At 46.6% G+C, this 16755-nt stretch overlaps 1 protein-coding gene across 1 annotated transcript in view; it reads right to left on the minus strand.

The window, feature by feature from the left end:
* Nucleotides 1-16755, minus strand: part of LOC138566650 (PE-PGRS family protein PE_PGRS45-like) — a 162042-nt gene that overhangs the window by 96348 nt on the left and 48939 nt on the right. The window lies entirely within an intron of this gene.

A 16755-nucleotide genomic window follows, 5' to 3' on the forward strand; every position in this document is an offset into this window, starting at 1 on the left:
GCAAAGAAAAACACGAGAAAGACATTTTCAAAAAGAAATGGCAAATAAACCAAGCCGGAACCGTATAAAAACGTATATGGTCTAGCGGGTTTAAGTTTGAGGCTACCAAGATAGCCTAAAACAATACCAAGTGTATTTAAGATAACCGCGGTAGAAAAAATAGGGTAGTTACCGCTGACACCAGCCAAGTCTTGATGAAAAGGGAGCAAAACCATGCTCCAAGAGAAACAGACGAAAAGGGATAAGTATTAACCCTTTCCAGTACTCCATGTAAGATGGTTTGTACTGGGTCTGTGGATTTAAAAATACTAATAAAGTCAATGGCAACTTTACATGTTCTGGGAGACAGTAGTCAGTTCCAGAAAATGGAGTCTGAGTTGGGAAGTCTAAAAGACAACCCTGGGTCACTGCACTGAATGTGCTGTGTAACACACAGTAAAAAGAAGATGCCTATGGAGTAGGTGAGGCTCCACAGTCTATGAACGCAAAAATGTTAAACACACACAGCAAAACACATGTAAGAGTGGGAAAAAAGGGCTCACACTCTTACCAAGTGAAAACATAAATCCTAGAAATCCAGCAAAGCCGCTGAGGGACTCTGTAGGTAAGGGAAATCAGCGATTCCTGAGAATTCTCCCTAACAACAACCCCCTCTAAAAGATATGGGGCCTCATTCCGAGTCCGGCGCTAACCAATGGCGGTAGTAGCGCCTTGGTCGGCACCGCCCGGGTGTAATGGGAAATTACCGCCCAATTCCGAGTTGACCAGGGCGGTAATTTCCCATTCCCCAGGGCTCTTCCCCATTCCCAAATGAGCCCCCATAGGATTCAATGGGAATGGGGAAATTGCAAATAACGGTGACCGTACTTTACGGTCACCGTTATTGGCTAAAAAGCCCCTTTGCGCCCTCGTCCCTAACGCCTAAGGCGTTAGGGACGAGGGCGCAAAGGGAACTCGGAATGTGGCGGTAAGGGATTACCGGCACCGGTCTCGTTAACGGTGACCAGTATCCGTTACCGCCATACTCGGAATGAGGCCCATGCTGTTTAAGTCTTCTATGAGTTGGGAGATCACAAGTGGTCCCATGTCCTCCGTGGGTGGCTCACCCAATCCTGGTGTTATGCTGTGAATTCTAGTACCAGGAGGTTTTGAGGGTTCACTTAAATTGTAAATGCAAGACCACCATGCCAGTACTAGAAAGAAATAGGTCTGGGTGGGTTCTCCACGCCGATCATGGTGCAGCATGAGATCCTTGCAATAAGCTAAGTATGCAAATATGGAAACTGTTGAAAAAAGTGATGGGTTTAGAGGTGACACAGGGAAGAAAAGGGCGAGCAATTAGGCCCCCAGTCCTTGTACAATCTCAGATGGTCTTCACCTAACAATATCTTCCTGAAAAATGTGGCAACTCCCAGCAGGCCCCGGAGGAGTGTTGTGTTTCTTGTTTTCTTGTTGTGAAAGATAGACCTCCCCCCCCCGGAATACTGAAGCACGTTTTAGGATATTTTGTTTCTTACTAAATTTCATTTTAAACACCTTTGATTTTATGTTGCATTTGTGCAGCAATTTTTATTAAATTGAAGGGCCAAAGGAGTGCTAGCATGTAGGAGAGAGTGCTGGGGCTGGGAGTGCTGCATCAGGAGGCAGACGGTCCAGGTTGAGGGATTTCTGGCCTCTTGGTATCGGTCCTGGTGGTGCGGGGTAGGGAGGAGAGGGTGTTGCTCCCCTACCATGCCCCTGTACATCATTGTCTGGTACATACTGTTTACATACTAGTTATAATACGCAATTGTCCATGATGGCTTTTTGTTTTATATGTTTACTTTAATTTGATATTGAATGACACCATTTTGTTCAATAAATGTGGCCTGATATTTTCAAAGAAAGGTGTGTGTGTTCTTGGTGGGTCCTAATGCGAGTGCTGCCCAACTATTAAACCATGAGTGAGGCTTTTTGGAATAGCTTATAATGCAAACTGAAGCACTTCTAGGGGCACCTAATTTTAGCAGGTAAGGCTTAGTGAAATTAAATGATTTGTCCAGGATCACACAAGCCAGAATTTGAACCTAGCCTGACATTTAGATGCTTGACCATGCATCTTCCAAGCTCAAGTTGGTACAAATATGGGTTGAAGTTTGGTTTTGAATACCTAAAATAATACTCAATTTGAGACAGATTATTTTAAAAATGCACAAGTCACATGATAAATCAACATGACAATGGGCCTCATTACGAGCATGGAGGTAGCCATGCCGCTTTTAGCGGGATGGCTACCCCCATACCAGGTACCAGGTCCGGGTTCCAGGAATGAGCACCCTGGAGGGCCCGGTAATTCCCTTTCCCGGGACCCAGACCCGGTACATCCCCATTCCCATTTTAGCCCTCATAGGGCTCGATGGGGATGGGGAGGATGCTAACAATATGCCTGTTAATGATGGGCCTGTTGTTAGCATCCTGGTCTGCTGCGGATCCCGCTAAGGACGCCTGGTTTTACCTGACGTCCTTTGCGGGAACTGCGAGCAGACCTCGTAATGAGGCATGTGGGGGTTAACGGCACCGGCAGCTCTACCGGCACCGTTAACCCTCTACCGCCTTCCTCGTAACGAGGGCCAATGTATTCATATTCATCATTATAGAAATATGTTGATGAAAATGGTAAGGGGGGATTTCTTTTTCATCCTAAATTGCACAGGCGGGGACAACTCCTGTTTGCACATTTTGCGAAAGGGACCATTCATTAATTTTAATTGTTTCCACCAAGTACTGGAAAAGTAAAGAGTAAAACACAGGTGAGAATTGCCTTTACGCTTCACTTTTGCACTATGTGTCTGGAAAAGTGTAAACCTCTTCCACAGTTAATGATTGTGAGAGCCATCCACAATGTATTCCTTTGGCATCTGCCTCCTTTTACCAGGTACAAAAGTCAGGCGGATTCCATAGGAATCTATTGGTTTTCCGACAACATAAAAACATATGCTGGTAGAAAACCAATCGGATTTGGCAGTGGGACCTTGTTAAGTCTGATCTGTTCTCCTACTTTGCCTGCCAAATCATGCAAAGTCCTACAGCTCATAAAAAGTATCAATAAATGCATTTAGCACCACTTTCTCTACTCTGTTTGACTTGGAAAAAGGCCCCTTATGATTGTAGATTTATTTTTCTCATCTTGAATGGAAGCCTACAAGCTCAAGCATAGAAATTAATGAGAATGTATACAAAATATCATCAGACACAAAGTGAAATGAAATTCATGACAAGGTAATTGTTTCACACACATTGTTCTGTATACCCTTCATTTCTAATTACCCAACAATCACACTTAAATAGCTTGTTAAATAATTTAAAGAAAATAGTGCCATAGCAAAGGTCACTGCCGGTTACCTTTTTTTTTTTAACTCTTAATGCTTCCTGTTGAAATAATCTACCTCTGAGACACATTAAAACGATAAGACCTCACTGGAAGGGCCTGTGCAGTCCTGGCTGTTTGATTTGAGATTGAAGAAGCAGAGCAGGGGGGCATGGACATTTGTCCCTTGTCCAAATCTTAAATCCACCTTTGATTGCACTCTTTAGGAACAATTTCAATACTGCTTTTTAGTTTACAAAGATGTACACCTTTTATATGTTGTCCTCAACATGATAGGAAACACTTTTCTCTCGTTTTATTTTACAGGTGTTCATGTTTCATTTCCTGCACTGCCTAAATACCCAGCACCCAGTAATAACAACATACTTTCCAAACAAGACCCACAATACACATGATGTATTCTGTTTGAATGCAAACTAAATTACTCAAAAAGTATGGGGTTATCAAGTCAGTACGTATCAGTTTCAATCATGAAACGTTCTGGCAGAGTAGACTAGGCTTCTACACAGACAAACATACGTTCTATTTATGTCGGATCCCCACTGGTAAGTGCGCATGAGAAGATCTGAAACTGGTCCATACTTGCCATCCTAGCCTTATCATTTTCAGTTAGGGCCTAGTTGGACCAGCTCAGTCAAGTGCTGCTTGACTCCCTTGGTGTAGCAAGCAAGGCATCCATATCGGCATATACACATACACTTAAAGGGACAAACTGAAGTCAACATGCATTGGCAAAGCCAACAGCTTGGGCTTTTGATTAAACATGGGTAGGCATTTGCCAGGAACTTCCTTAAGGGTACCACCCAGCACATAAGAGGGGAATAGCTAGAAAATGGTGCGAGTGTCTGGGCATATGATGGCATGGCTGGCAAATGTCTGTCTAATACCTATGCACAAGCCAAAACTGTTGGCTTTGCTTTTGCTTGTTTAAGACCAGACTTCAGTACAAGGAACAGAGACAGTGGCCCTCATTAGGACCCAGGCGTTAAGGGGTTTACGGCGCCGTAAACGGGGCCGACCCTTAACGCCTGATTCCAAGGTCCCTTTGCGGGATGGTCATTTTAACGCCTGCTTTTTGCAGGCGTTAAAACCCATGCCGCAAAGGGACCTTGGTGCTAATTACGGCACCATAATTTACGGTGGCGTAATTAGTGCCTTTCCCCATTCCCATTATGCCCTATGGGGCAAAAATGGGAATGGGGAAGGGTAAAATGGGAAATGGGGATTTACCGCCCCACTCACCTTGGAATGGGGCGGTAAATCTGCCAACCACCATGGCGTAAACATAGTTTACGCCATGGTGGTAAGGGTACGACCCAGGCGGTAACTTACCGCCTGGGTCGTAATGAGGGCCAGTGACAAAGATATTGCTTATAGAATCAACTGGCTGAAGAAACACAGTAAGAGATTTCTATTACACCAGGAGCTCATTTGCACAGACAATTAAGTAATTGAACATTCAAAAGAATGCTTAGATAAAACAATGGAAGGCCTGGCTAGTCACTGGGTGAGTAAATGACCTTGGGATGTGCATTCATTTCTCCTCACAAAATAATCTCCATCCTATCTGTGTTCCACTGCATGAGTTCTAGCTTGCACCTAATAGGCAAAAGTCTCTGGGCCTCATTACAAGTCTGGGGGTAGCCGTGCTGGTAAAACCGGCAGGCTAACACCGGACTTGCAAGATTTTCCGGCGCCTGGTTTACTGGATTTACTGGGGCATTACAGCCGGAGTGTGCCGGTCTGGTAACAACGGTGCCGGTAGGCTTACTGGCACCGTTGTTACCGAACCGGCACACTCATAATGAGGCCCTCCGAATCAATTATAACCACTGCCATTGCTCTGGCCAGCCTTCCATACCATTGTTTGCAAATCAACTTTGGCCATGTCACTAATGTGAGAAGCCCTGCCTAAACTGCTAGACCAAAAGGCCTAAAAATGCATGTGGTTGCTTGTGTTCCAGTGGAGAGGGAACATGGCCTAGCAATTCAGATTGAATTGCACCTTTTGGTGGCAGCAGCAAGAGTCATTGGCTAATGGTGTGTCCCCTTCTGTAATGGCACAGACAAGCTACAGAATGATGGCATGGAAAGTTGCGCAGAGCAACAGTAGTGGTAAAGTTGAATTCAAACCCTTGCATCTATCATTTTTTGATTTTACTACACTCTCCCCTCCAGAATTAAATTTGTGTTACTACCAACCTTATCTTTTCACTTATACTCAAGCAATTAATGCAGCAAAATATATACTTTAAATGACATTTGGAAGGGCCCACAGTCAGATGATGGACCTTCTGCAGAAATCTGTGTTCAAGCAGCAAAACCTGTCATTTATTGTTTGATATAGTTAACCATTTTATTAAGCATGATGGGAAAAAACACTATATTCCCACAAAAGATAAACATTATTTACATTGCAAAAACCCAAATTGTGATTCCAGGTTTGAAAAAATAGTTGTAGGCCACCTGCTTGAATAAGTGCTTGGTGGTGTGAATGGCCCTTCATCTCCTGGTCATGTGTGCTTTCATAGCAGTGGGGCATAAATCATTGTCTGGGGCAAGAAAACAATCCTGGCCAGGCGCCTTGCAGTGCAACCTCTCAGAATGTTGTCTGAGGTTGGTATTGCATGTTTAGAGTGACCTCCACCCCACACCTTCCTACTCCCTTGGGACCCAGTGGTGTTTAACACCACTGGCATGGCATCCTTTCAAGGGGGGACCAGAGGTGACCTTGGGGGGCTTGGCCCTCTTAGCCCCCCTGCTGGAGCCAGGCCTAGAAGAGGGTAGGAATGGGCATAGGGAATGCCATACCATGGGGAAATCAATGGGTGGGTAACAAAATAAAAACACCCACAGGCTGTGTGCCCCGCAACACGTCCCATCTCCTGATCTTTTGTATTCCTATGCCAATTGTTTTAAATTTATAGATGGTGCCAAAGTGCCACCTAATAGCCACAACTAAAATGAGAATACTATTTTACGTGTTTATGAACATATTAATTGTCCCAGGTTCTTGTTGTCAGAACTTTTTTGACAGTGCCACTTTTCAGCAGTACTTGATTACTTTCAAATAGACTGAAAGAGCACTTCTTCCTGCAGCTGTGCTTTTAATGGGACAATGCCAGCACTGCTCAAAGACTTTTACTAAAACAGGATTAGCACTTCTCGATATCACCAATAAAATAGGTTTGAGATCGGTAACAACCAATTAAAGAACACTAATGCTCTGCCAGCCTGAGCCAAAGAAGGTCTTAGCCTGATTGAGTGGCATCGACTGGTGATGGCCAAGCCCGCTCCCAAAAGCTGATCAGGTATCGCAAATTCTCAAAAGTCCCAGCAGAACTGCAGGGCAAGTTCCTTGTTTTTTTTTATACGTACTCGACCTAAGAGAAATGTACCAGACCCATGGTGATGGGTGATCAAATATTTACCAGTGCTTTCTGTAAAATGGTGCAAGTCACCCAGGCGGGACGGGGTTAGCGGCGCCGGTAAAGGTGCCGGCGCCGTCAACCCCGTCCCGCCTGATTACGAGGTCCCCTCGCGGGACCCGGTCTGCACGTCTGGTTTCACCAGACGTGCAGAGCGGGTCCCGCGAGGGGAGGAGGGAGCAAACAATGGCCCGCTCGTAATCGGCCCGTTGTTTGCTCCCTCGCCCATTCCCATTCAGCCCTGTGGGGGCTGAATGGGAATGGGGAAGGTCTGGGTTCCTAGAAGGAGGAATTACCGGGCCCTCCGAACTCGGAATGGCCCGGTAATTCCTCATTCTGGGAACCCGGACACGATTTCGGCGGCAGCCATGCCGCCAATAGCGGCATGGCTACCGCCGAGGTCGTAATGAGGCCCAGTGTGTTCACAGTATGTCAAAGAAAAGTTTCAAACATCCCCCATACTTGCCAGCAAGGTCGAGTAGCATGCACAAGTATGTATACAGAGCAGTGCGTTGACTGTTTGAATGACCGTGTCACCATGCCCATTCCAAAACCGTACTGTTTGGAGTATGTGAGGAGCGTCCATCTGTCTGAAAATGGCCGCACATTCATATTTACTGCCTTTTTCTCTAATGATTGTAAAACTGCTCTCACCTCACAGGCTTTTGGCGGTTGTCACCTGCATTGCAATCAGCTGACTTACAAGCCCATTCACTTCAACAAAACAATGCACGCGTTTTCACCCGCCTTGGCAACACAAAAGGTTGAGAGCTAGGATTTCAGTATCGTTTTTTGCACCGATCTCAGAACCAGATCCACGGAGTCTTTTTTTGGTTCGCCATTTTGTGTGGAGTTGATAATTAGCCTCGCTCAGGCTGTGCTCTTCAAAGTAGAGCCTTTTGTAAACAAAACAGCTGTACAAAAGCAAACGTGATAAGTACAGGAAGGTCCATTTTGTTCACACAATCACATTGTAATTAAAAGCAAGCTTTGATTGGCTTACCAAATATAGCCAGGTTCTGCAAACTTTCTGAAAATTCAACCCACAAGAAAAAACACGGGACTAGTAGTTGCTGGGGCAACAGCCTTTTACAAGAGCACATATGATCCACGTGACTTTTTTCACTTTGAAAGTGTCGCTCGGTGCGTCGCACTTCTTGCAAAAACGTCAACCGCAATTGGGGAACTGCCGTTGGCCACCGTCCAAGCTGCTCTGTGTGCCATGGCAGCAGAATAGAAATGTTGTTGCGAAGCCCAATCACTTTTGGGCTTATTTTTGCACTATGACCAAGGCCTGTCTGCTGACCTGCCAAAACAAAAGAGCTCTATAGTTTGCGAGCCACTAAGACAGCTGGGTATTTATGAAGGCTGCCGGACTTGTCCGGTGCGCGCTACTTGCGCCCACTCGCAATCGCACACGCTGCTCGGCAGTTTTTGTACGCATTTTAGGAAAGTCTAAAGTGAGAGAAGACTTTTTCCGATTTACTCCCGTCTATGATTATCCCACAAGTGGTTTTCTGCAGTGATTTTTTTTCCACAGAAGGTTCCGCGGCTGGGGTGGATTTTCAGAGCCCGCCCTCCTGTTCCAGCGCATCCAACAAGCGCACAGTTGAATGCAATTCTGCAAGCTCCTTCTGGTGTAAATGACAAACGGGTTTGCCCAAAACCCAGTCTAGTAGATGCAGTGGAAATAGCCCCTAGACCCAAGGACACAAAAATGCCACCAGTATGCGTTCTTGGGGCTATTAAAAATGTGTGCAAATCTTTGAGACTAGGCGCGCACCTCTACGAGACCTACTAAATAAGCATATCAAATTTGAGCGGTTGAGACACCAGAAGGAGATATTTAAATCCCACCAAAGAATGTATTGCTCAAGCACCCGCCCTGGGCATGTTTGACCCAAGCGTACACACCATTCTCACCACTGATCCCAGCGGTATTAGCATAATTGACCTAAAACATTTGACCTAAAACATTTGATCGAATTGTTTTGACCTTTTTCTCGGTCAAATTTAATTAAATATATATATGGGGTGGGTAAGGGTATACATTAGGTTGAGGGGAAGTGGGAGGGGTTGTGGGGGGTCATTTTAGACCGAAAAAAAGGTCAAATAAATTCGATCAAATGTGATTAGGTCACATGTTTTAGGTCAAGTAGACCCAAACCATCCAAGCAATGTAGACATTGCGGTGTCCCTCACCCAGATACGCCATGGACAGGAAGCTCTTGTAGTATTTGTATCACGCACCATACAGGGAGCAGAGAGACATTATTTCACAGTAGAAAGGGTGGCCCTTGAGTGCTGCAGTGCAGTTGAACATTTTAAGTTGTTTTGGTGTGGGATCCCGGTCGTAAGTGAGACTGGCTATAAACCGCTGCTATATGCGTTAACACGACACCATAGGTGCATGTCTCCAAAAATAAGCAGGTGGGCTTTGGTGCTCATGTGCACAGTGGTATACATCCCCGGCCCCAGAAATGGGGTGCCAGGCTGTTTAGCCAGAAAAGCATATGGAAGATGAACAGTGGTCAACCGTAGCACATGCAGCAGCGGTGAATATCACACATTTGGGAGCATGGCAAAAGGAGATTGGGCAACAAGAAAATGGTGTTTCAAAGCGCCCACAGGGCAAAGGGAAGGGGGACAAGGGAAACATCAAGAGAGTGGAATACGCCAAATACAGGAAAAAGCGGTCCTAGTAGGCCTTGCGAACATTTGGATTGTGCAAGTGCCGCGGGAGAGAAGGGACAGGGGAAAGGGGTATGTGCTAGAGGATCCACAGAGGAGTGAAGTGTCACGGAGGGAGTTGCAAGGCAAAGGGTAAGTGCCAGCCAGTGACCACTGGATGGAAGAGGGGTCACCAGCCCATCCAAAAAGTGCAGGCCTGTGAGGCAGCACAGTGCGAGTGGTGCCCGAAGGTAAGCGAAGGGCGAGGTTAGATGCTGCGGACGATCGAACAGAAGGCCAGGACCCAGAAGGACACATGAGGGCCCAGGCCACCACCAATGACAGCTACTGTGGGGTTTAGCACGGGGTAGACGGGTTGATAGAAGGGTGGTCATCCTAGGCAGGAGAGGCGAGTGACCAAATCAACCAGGTACGGAATGAGCTGTGGATGGAAAATGGTGTGCTTTTAAGAGGTGAAAAGATAGTTCCCTTAACAGGAGTGAGAACACGTATTTTAGAAGTGTCTCACACTGGGCACTAGGGAAGGAGCACGATGAAAAGAAGGGTATGGGAATGGTATTGGTGGCCCAACGTGGACTCTGAGGTGGAAGGATTCATCAAGCATTATCTCCTATGCGCTGGGACCGATAGTCTCATTCCAGCATGGAACCTCCCTTAGCTCTGGTTAGGATATCCAGGTCCCAATGGGAAAAGGTGACATTGGATATAGTTGGGCCTTTGACCGATAAATGGTATGGGAGAAGGTTTATTTTTGTACTCATGACTTATCACTCAAAATGGCTACAAGAAGAGTGGTCTACTGAGGCTACAGCAGCTTCATCGAACAGGGGTTCCCTTCCACGTATTGACCGACAATGGTGTACACTTTAAGCCTAACCTAGTTACTGAGTTTTTAAAGGAAGCAAGCCTCCACCTTGAAACTACAGCACCCTATGGCCCCATAGAAAATAGCATGGTGGAAAGGTTCGGCAGTATCAACTAGCCCGCATCTCGAACAGTGATCCAGTAGCAGTATTAGAGGACTTGACATGGGCATATCGCACCACGCCACATTCAAACACCGGTGTTACACCATTTACAGTGCTTAGGGCAGAAGACCTGTTTGGGAGCTAGAACCAGAGTGGTTGGTCATGCCAGGACTGGTAGATGTCGACAGACAGGAGTAGCTCATTCAGAGAGCAGGACATTGTTAGAGCTGAGACAAGAAGTGTTTTGGGGAGCGTAGAAGGGTGTATCCACACAACCTAGGGCAGTGTGATTGAATCAGAATAAAACACTTTTGAAGATTGATGGGGACAAAGGATTCCGCATCTATCCTACCATAGGCTAGTAGCAAAGGTCCTTGGTCTGTGGTAATATTGGACTATGTCAGGAACTGGAGTCAAAATCAGTTAAGTGCACTAAACTGAACTAGAGAAAGACTGTTATACCCAAGCGTCCCGGGGGCGGCGGAGGAGTGGGGACACATACCATTACCTGACTGCAACCACACAACAGAAACAAGACTCTTCAGTGGGAATGAAGATGGGCGGGTGTCAAGCAGAACATACGTTGCTAAGCAAACACTGATACGTAGCACACCAACGATCACGTCAGCAGCAGTCCACACAAGCAAGGCTGCTACTGTGACTCTCAACAGTCAGTTGGAACAGGTTGGGCCGATACAGTGGACTGAAACAACAACTAGAGTGGAAATCAGCCCGTCGGACCGCTTGTGCCGGTTGTCAGCTAAGTTCAAAATCTTTTTAATGGGTTGGCTTGCTTAAGAAGGGGGGGGTGGGAAGCTGAGCTTGCTCTTGCTGCGCTACCCCTGTGACGTTGTTACATCTGGTCAGACACGTAAAGGCCCCGTTACCCAAATTTCATGTTCTATTAATACGCTTTTGTGCTGCATCCATCACCACCGTAGTGCTCTTAACGCGCCAAGGTTTGTTTGGATAGTGATGCACTGCTTCTGTGCCAGGGGAGACAGACAGTGGTCTGTGGGTAAAGGAAGAGGGCAACGTTGTGAAGTTAGGTAAACCAAACAGACCAACAGAAAGGGACAAGGGGTGAGAGGGGCTTTGAGAGGGACCGCTGGCCTGTCCACATCATGATACACATAAAACATGTGTGTTCAAACACAGGTGAGACAAGTTAAAGGAAGAAGAATAGTATTTGTGATAGCTTGTGTGGATATCGATTCAGCCAAAGTAGATCTTAGATCAGGAATTCATATATTAGTATTGTAAATACTAAGGTGTCTGAAGGAGAAGGGGATACATAGCTATTCAAAGAAAGTAGTGCTTAATGGACTTGGGGTGTCTCAATGGGAACTTTGAGGTGTCAACTTTCATTGCCCAGGAGTATTTTTTATGTCTCTGTGATGCTGGAAATGCATCCGTATCCTTGTCCTTTACTGCTTTTTATCGTGTGTTCTGCCGTGTTTTCCGTGCAGGAGTTCTTGTGGGACTCCTGGCGGTGCAGCTCTCTCTTTTGGTTTGGTGAACAGAAGCATGGGATACCCTTATGGCACCCATGGGTAGGGGTGAAACCCTGTGCCCCTAGTGTATGTTTTTGGGCACCTGTGTGTGACCCACAGAGCAGGGTACGGGCTTGTGGCAGCTCCGTGCTGAAATGACTGGTGCCCTGAGCGTCCTCCATTTTGGGATGCCCAGGCCCTGTCATTGGAATCGGTAGATTCCAGATGGAGACACAATGGCCCCCATGGCCTTTTGCCTTCCATCACTTGTTACCTTGATCTTCCCGAAGTCCCGGGAGGCCTGACTCTGTCCCTTCCCCCTGACTGGCTGCTGGGTGGAATTTCCATATATGGTAGTGTGGGGAAGTGCCGACCAGACTGGCTGGAGCCTTCTCAAAGACCGTATGTGTGGGTACGCCTGTGGGTGGGACCGGGGTGAATGGAGTGGGTGACGAATACGCATTCTATTTTGAGGGTGTATGGTATCTGGTGGTTGACACAATGACTGAGACAGCCCTGCCCGAAACCGGTATGAATGCAGTATGGAGTGTTGAATGGCTCTGTATTTGTCCCAATACACATAACTTGTTGTGAGTGTCTGGAGAGAAGTGAATGGCCTGAATGCACTGTGTGCCTGATTGGCTGCCTGTCTACATGAATGCCCTTAGTCGTGATTGGATGCTTGAGTATGACCCAGCGGAATGAATGGGAGATCAACAGTATATCTGGGGACCTCTCACTGCTAGGAATCGAGTTCAGAAGCTTAAGTCCACTACGACGAGTAACTGGAGTAACTGAAGCTTGACCTTGAAGCCCTGCTGGACGAGAAGAATTGGTGTTGCTCTCCTTCACAATCTGAAAGCTGCTGTGTCTCCAAGGACTGACCCAGAGAGGACCTGGTAAGGCGTCCTCTTCCCGAGCTACGAGGGACCATCGTGCACCAGCAGATCTTTGCCAAAGCTCCCTGGTAGACAGACCTTCGACAGGCTGCCGACCCGAGATGGGGACCGCTGCGTAATGACAAGGAGAAGCGCCCACACTGTTGTCCACCACTGTCGACGACTGCAGTCGCCGACTGGAGCCGCCATGCTCCCGTTTGCCTAAGAGCTTCATTGATCCAAGGACGCTCTCGTCCGCATCGTCGCCGCTGTATCCTGCTGGAGAAGGCCTGACAGTCGACGTGCTGAGGAGTATCCGCCGGTGGGTTTCCCACTACCCAAAGAACACAGAGATGCTGACGACTCAACGCCCTTGCAGGGCCACAGTTCTTCAAACTTTTTGCAGTCCAGAACTATCGACACCGAGGTGCCCCACACACCTCTTCCTTGCAGGACGTTTACGCTTCCCCGTCAACAACTCAACATGTTCTCCGTCGGACGTTCGACGACCCATGAATCCTGCCTTAAAGGGAGGGCACTCAAGAAGGGCCGTCGATTCCCCGACGAGGAACGCTACAATGCCAGGTACTTTGGGGTTGCAGAACTATTGGTAAGTCTAGAGAGAACAATATATGGACTGGGCTTGTATCTTTATCCTACAGGTTGCCCAGGTGGGGGGATCTCCACACAGTGCTGTGTTTAACGGTAGTGACCAGTATTCTGCCAATTGTTCCACCCTCTTGCCTTCCATCCTCTCTCTACTGCTGGTTTCCTCTTTATTGATCTGTGTGACATTTTGACCGTATAGTTGATGCACTTTAATGAGATCTAATAGTCGTTGTAGTACCACTTTAGAACTGTACATATTTACCATTGTTGATTTTCCGAGCACCCAGTGCATTATCGTGATAATGTATATACCTTGGAATATTAATTATATAAAGACTGTGTTTTAAGCGATACAGTGTGCGGACATTCCTTTGTGGGTGCTTGGGGACTACACTGTACTTAAGAACCAGCCCGCATCACCTCCTGAGAAGTTAGGCCTTGATCGCTCGTCCATTGCTACCACAATAGAGAATCTTGGCTGGGGTCCTCTGTGCCTCTCCTCTACCATATAGAGAGCGGAAGTACAGACACCCCCCTCCGGCGTCTTTACAGTCTCCCATTACACAAAGTCCAGAATGGCAAATCTGGGACTGACAAACTTCGTGGCCAATAAGAGTGTGTTGAGTGGGATGGGTCCATTCTATTTCAACTCTTTTCCTATTTTAAATGGAGACACTGGCCCTCATTACGACCCAGGCGGTAAGTTACCGCCTGGGCCGTGACTTTACCACCATGGCGTAAACTACATTTACGCCATGGTGGTTGGCGGACTTACCGCCCCATTCCGACCTTGGCGGGGCGGTAAGTCCCCAATCCCCATTTACCCTTCCCCATTCCCATTTTTGCCCCATAGGGCATAATGGGAGTGGGGAAGGCGTTAATTACGCCACTGTAAATTACGGTGGCGTAATTAACTCCATGGTCCCTTAGCGCCATGGATTTTAACACCTGCTAAAAGCAGGTGTTAAGTCCGCCATGGCTCTAAGGGACCTCGTACTCAGGCGGTAAGGGTCGGCGCTGTTTACGGCGCCGTAAACCCCTTACCGCCTGAGTTGTAATGAGGGCCACTGAATGTCTATTACTTAGTTAAGAGAACTTGCCCATAGATCATGATTCAATTCTATAAATATATTAGTTGTAGAAAGAAAATTCATTCAACATTTACAACTCTCATAAGAAAACAGACACAAATACAATATGGAATATTCCACACATTACCTATAGTTTTTCATCGATTATTATGTTTTTCCAGTCTTCATGAGTGGTTGTCATTGTTTCATTCTTTCTTTAATTCTTTTGATGGGTCATGGCTCATAGGCAAGGTGTGTTTATTTCTTTCCTGGTGTAACTTTGGCAGCATGAGTGCTGTTCAGAAAGATTTTATTTTTACAATTTTCCCTGATAGTTTTCGATTGAAAACCATTCTTTTTGCCTTGTTTTTGATCCTGACCTGACCTGACCGTTTCAAGGGAACTAAAGCCTGCAGCTCCACTTCCCTTACCTTTTGCTAATGTGTTATGTTATGTTAAGTTGATTTGTACTGTGCAGCGCTGGAACTTTCATGGGCTCCAGGCGCTCACGTGGCTCTGTAAGGAAAAGTGGATTAGGTCGTTTAGTGAGGGAGATAGGCAGGGTCGGACATGGGCATAACATTGTCTCGAGCACCAATAAAGTAAAACGGCCCAAGGTTGCAAATGACAATTCATTCCTTTTGTGATAGACTGTTTGAGTAGTACCCAATAGCGATGTTTTGGATAAAATGTGAAGTAAATTGTGCATTTTAAAGAATATGGGCCTCATTACGAGGTGGGCGGTAAGGGATTACCAGCACCCGTAAGGGCACCGGTGCCGGTAATCCCTTACTGCCCTACTACGAGTTCCCTTTGTGGGTGCTCCCTTAACACCTGGTTATACCAGGCGTTAAGGACGGGACCCGCAAAGGGACTTTGGAGCTAATAACGGTACCGCAATTTGCGGTACCGTTATTAGCGCCTTCCCCATTCCCATTGAGGCCCTGGTGAATGGGGAATTACCACCCGCCATCCTTGGAATGGGGCGGTAATAGCTCCATTCACCAGGGCGGAGTCGGTAAGGATTTGGAGGCAGTCATGGCGCTAATTGTGCCTTATGGAAAGGTTAGCTTTGGCATTGGTGAGTTTTGCAGCAAGTTAGGGTTATAGGTGGGTGGTTTGTAGATTGGAAGGAAGAGTATGTTGAATTGATCTTTGAGCTTGAGGTTGACTAGGAGTGATTTACAGTCTTCTATGTCTGTTGAGGGTACTGATGAGCTAATATGGTTTTTGTGTGGTAGAGCGGTTTCTCTTCCTCTTCCGGTTTCTCTATTAGATTTCAATAGTTTGTAGTTATTCGGTATGGCTTCATGAGTGATTACTTTGTAGTTGTCTGAGAGGCATGTTTCTGTGAAGAATAGAGTGTCTGTGTCGCCTTCGCTTAGCAGGTTGCATATTTCTGTTTTGTGCTTGGCCATAGATCATGCATTGATTAGGATGCTGTGCAGTGTGTGCAGTTTGGCTTGTTCTTTGTTAGGTTTTATTTCTGGCGTTTCAGTTGGGCCGGGTGTTTTCAGTCCTTTGACTCTCTATTGAGCTGGCATGTTTGTTGGCCAGTGTGCAGTTGGGTCATCTGTCCCATCGTTTAGTTCCATTAGGTTGCATGATGGGTTTCTCTGTTCTGAGTGATTGTGGTTAAATGTTTGGTTGTCGGGGCGGTTCTTTTTCCAATCTCTGGTTATGTAAGATGTGTAGGTGGCGTGGGATTTTAGTGTAGCTCTGCTTCTTATAGGAGTCTTTCCAAAGTTGTCTTCTCCATTGGCAGAGGGGGTTGGAGGTGATTTAGAGGGGTTGAGAATTCTGGTAGGTAGTTTCCATCCTCTTTTATTTGTCCTTCTTGAAATCAGGGCATATTTGTAGTTGTGGATGTTTCATGATTGTTGTGGGTCAGTGGTCTATTGATGTTTTAGGTGTGGGTCAAGCTATTCCGGTGGTCAGCTGCCTTTGTTGGTGGGTTCCCTGATGTTGATAAGTCTTGGTGGTTCTAATCACTGCAGTTATGCCGTGGAATTTGGCAAATACAAACCAGAGTCGACAGTATTTGCTGGGCTAACAGAGTGGCTAATTCCTCGCTGTGGTTATAGGGTCGTGATGGAGAGACCTGCGGTTGTCCGGGCCTCACATGCTCTTTGGTTGCTCTCCTGTGGTGAAATTATCTCTTGGTCTCTGCAGTTTCCTGAGGTTCATCGTGGTATGCTTCGGAACAGTTGGAGTTGAAGCGGGCAAGGTTGGGTTGGGGGGGGAAGTACCC

Source organism: Ambystoma mexicanum, chromosome 2p (assembly GCF_040938575.1).
Source record: "Ambystoma mexicanum isolate Mex_15411 chromosome 2p, UKY_AmexF1_1, whole genome shotgun sequence".
NCBI lineage: Eukaryota > Metazoa > Chordata > Amphibia > Caudata > Ambystomatidae > Ambystoma > Ambystoma mexicanum.